Below are 4,334 nucleotides of genomic sequence, written 5' to 3'. Positions count from 1 at the left end.
GTTGAAAAGAAACAATAAATAATATGATTTGGGATCTAATTTGAAATTGGATGGCGTTTACAGACTAGGCTTCATAAGCATCACGCGATTGAATACATGGGACTACACACTACCGCAATTAATGGTTATGGTAGTCCAACTGAAACTGTTATTTTGAGCATGATTTTAATAGGATTATAGCTTACCATTCACTTCACTCGTGGACAGTGGGCTGGCTTAGGCCGTCATTCATCTTTCAGAAGGTTTGGTTCTCACTCTGAGATCTGGATTAGGGCCAAAACCTAATTCTAGGCCAGTAAGTTGAACAAAGCTCAAAATAATGCAACTGCGACGGTTCGTGAAACCCGCATTGCTCTTCACCGTAGCAATTCGGGTTTCACGAACCGGCGTATCTTTCCTGCGTCGGTTCGTGAAACCCCTTTTTCTCAATTTCTCGATATTTCGAGTACCGTCGTTTTTTTCTTTCTTTGATAAAATTAAGAATAATTAATTTTGTGATCTAAAATTTTGGGATTTGGTAGAGTTTTGAAAGCACTTTCATTTGGTACCAATATCTCGATTTTGAAAATTTTGACCAAAATCGAAATAGCGTCAGTTCGTGAAAACACCGACGAATTATTATCTCACACAGAATTCTCTCACAGTAGACACACTTGTTACCTCCGCCAAGGGATGGAGATTCGTTTTCATCGGCGTTGGTTTTTGGTTAGTCAGTCAGTTAGTTAGTTAGTTTGTTTGTTTCTTGTTTGTTCGCCCGTGTGCAAAAATAATTCAAAAAGTTCAATAGGAGATTTAGGCTTCTACCAACCTTTACTGACTTGCAGTGGCTAGCTTTCGTCCACTCCTGTGGACTTCTTCATGAGTGATGCAACAATATTAGCGTTTGCAAGAAATTTTTGGCCAAGAAAAGTGAAAGAGTCCGATCTGGATAAACAGAATCAAACCCACACTCAATAGGGATTCTGGGTACAGCTTATCACCAATCTTCGGTCCAATGATCAAGAAACAAGCAGGCAGTGTCAGAGAAACGGTGTAATCACTTGGCCTGAAGAAGTCCACAGTCATTATTATACTTGAAATTTCAGTGAAATTTGAAGTTTATGAAGTTTGAAATTTATTGACTCAACTACCCTCATGGGGTATGGGAGTACAATACCAATTGCAAATTATTATGTACAAAATATAATAATTTCAAATAAAATTTTACATTGTATTATGTGCATATGATTATGCATACATACATACGTTCTTACAATGTTGTGTAAACAAAAGTTTATACACGGTACAATGGATGGTACAGAAGTGCTACTACACAGCGTAAGCGTAGCTTGATTTGATTGCAGCCCTTATTCATAATACATATTTATACAAAGGAAAAATAGACGGGAAGAGTGAGATAATAAGGAAATGAGGAAAAGAGGGGTTTTACTGCTTTCAGAAAAGGTTTGCCCATATTGTTCTTTTCTATCTATAATTATTATGCAATTCTTATTTCTCGTGTATCACATTCATGATATTTATAGGGCATTTTTACACAGTCTTATAATCTCGTTGTATATTATATATCTGACTGTTTTAATGATTTAAGCGTTTATGTCATATTCTTTCACTCTACTTACTAGGAAATACATCTCTTAACTTGAAAGTTTATAAGTTGTGCGACTAAAACAATACCGGCTCTTGACTGTTTGATGCTATCTTGTTGTCTGTATATTATAGAATGCAGGGTGCTAAATTTACTTCCCTTGAATTTCAGTGTCAACAGCTACATGGGAAAGAAATATGTGCGTCAAAGTTATATGGATGATCAATCTGTTAAGTTTACATGCAGTATAGCAGCATTTTTCATTACCCGTTACACTAATTATTCTCTGTTTTATTATTACATTAAAGGGGAAATAAATAAGTTAGTCTGATAAGAAAGAGTAAAGTCTTACGAGTTCAACGGTAAAAATTTGACTGAAATTGGATAAAGATAAGGAGACTATGAAATTTCGAAGTTTTGCTAATTTCTGCAAAACAGTTCTTGTACAGTGGATATGAATATGAAAATGAGTGAACTGAACATGACGTCGTAGCCTCACAATTTTCCATTGATCGTGTACAAAAAAAAAAAAATGACGGAAATGCAATGTTTCTGCGATGTCATTGAAGTCTGAAACATGATGTTATTCCTGGTTGAAAAACTTCAGAATAGTGTATATATCAAGATTTGAGCCTCGGGCATAACTGCGTTTGAATGACAAGCTTGAAATTTCAAAATTTTATGTACAAACTATATGGCAAGTTGTGAGGGAATGACATGCTCACTTTCCATTTGCATATTCATAGTTATTATTGACCGTTCAAGAACTGACGTCTCAAAAATTAGCGAAACTTCAAACTGTCATAACTTCCTTATTTCTCACTCGATTTCGATCAAAATTTTACCGTTGACCTCGTAATATATTTTACTCCTTCTTATCAGACTAACTTATATTTGGACCGGATTTCCCTTTTAACTAAAACGGACTCTTATTAGTCATCAGAACGGCGTTCGTGTTGATAATCTGTATTATTCAGCCTTCATCACATAATATTGTCTATACATTTTGTGTGTGTGTGTGTGCATGGCCCGGGTTTTGATGCGCTGGAGCTGCCACTACCCAGAGTTATAGAGGAGTAATTATGATGATAATATGCATTAAGTGGTTTTTTTTCTTTTTTATTACAGGACATCAAAGTGTATAAGCCAAGAATTACCATTGACATGTTCTTGTCTTCGACTAACGAACACGCCAATAGCATCATTCTTATCACTGATAACGATGCAAAAAGGAGGAATCTGATTGCAAACAGTGTGCAACTTCGAATGCAAGCTTTGGCTTTGTCGCATTTAGAGCGGTAGTTTCACCACACGAAAGTAATTCCGTATGTATGGAGAGCTTTGGCTGGCATGAATTAATGTATGAAGCAAGTCTGACAAGAAAGTTAATTACTGGTAATCTACAGTGGGCGTTTAAACTGGCGTGATCAAGCCAGCATGCTATTAGAAAACGCTGTCTGGAGAATGATTCGGTAAACTATCATTTTTCATGATTTTTAAGCGCTCACGTGATTGGGGCTTTTGCGGGATTTTCAAGAACGACTATACAGGACTAATACCAGAGGGGATCCTTCCCCATACAACTACTTTCAAATTTGGCGATCTTTGGGGCAGTTTCTCTACAGAAGAGAAGCATCGCCAAATTAACACATCAATGGAGAAATGTTTTGTTTGCATAGATCACATGAATTCATCTCTCGCCCTTCCACGTTTAAGGGAAAAAAGTGTCATGTCTTTCATAAATTATATATGAACGGATATTTTCCTTACAGTTCGACCCATGACTTCAAGATTTGTCGAAAAGGTTTCATCCAGAGACTAGCACACAGATACATTAAATCATTGAAAATCAGAAGCTTATTCATAACGTTTGCATGTGCTATTGATCTTCTTCACCTTTTAATGATAAAAAGTTGTGAACTGGTATCAAAGCACCGAGTATAATGAGTGCGATGCATTGATTGTCATTATACGCAGGTATAGTATCCGCTGGGATTCTGTTTAAATTATTAGGGTTTATCTGCTCAGGGTATATTTTATGTCTCATTATTGTAAGTTATCCAGTGCGAAATAATACAGATCACGTCAATCAATGTTCATGGCTGTTAAGCATAGCGCCCTCTAACATCATGGCTGTTACATTCGTGATGTGTAACTTAGCCCAAAGCGGACAGAAGGTACGATTTTATTATGCAGTATCTTCACCAAGGAATATGCCATACATTTAAGATCGATGAGTATACAATGGTTGTGCAATGATCTGTATATGTTTGTTGGGTTTTTTTGGCAGCACTTTCTATACAGACAGTTGGTACCATCAGGGATCGACCATCTTGCCATTTCCCCTGGTAGCTCACAGAAAATAAAAGGAAACAAACTAAAATGTCTATAGATACTCAGTACCACTGACTCATGTAATCCAACTTGCTTTTTAGTTCCCCTGAAAGTTCGGGAGTGCATGTTCTTTCAATGCAACCGTTCAGGTGTTGTCCATGACATTGTTCATTACAATTTACTGTCTTATTAATCGGTTTTTTTTTTCTCAAATGAATTTTATCTGCTCATGCGCATAATGTGACTCCGACCTGGCATATTACCTTTTGGTCTTAGCAGTGCTAATCATCTCTATGACAATCATCCTCGCACATAACCGTGGAATACAAGAGTTTACAACTATATGAGCGATCATAAAGATGTGAATAATTTGATTAAAACAACACTGTTCATCCCGATGTATCGTAATTGCACT

Source organism: Diadema antillarum, unplaced genomic scaffold, assembly GCF_040938485.1.
Source record: "Diadema antillarum isolate AM-2024a unplaced genomic scaffold, OU_Dant_1.0 seq00000657_RagTag, whole genome shotgun sequence".
Lineage (NCBI taxonomy): Eukaryota > Metazoa > Echinodermata > Echinoidea > Diadematoida > Diadematidae > Diadema > Diadema antillarum.
Note: the sequence above shows the minus strand (reverse complement) of the source record.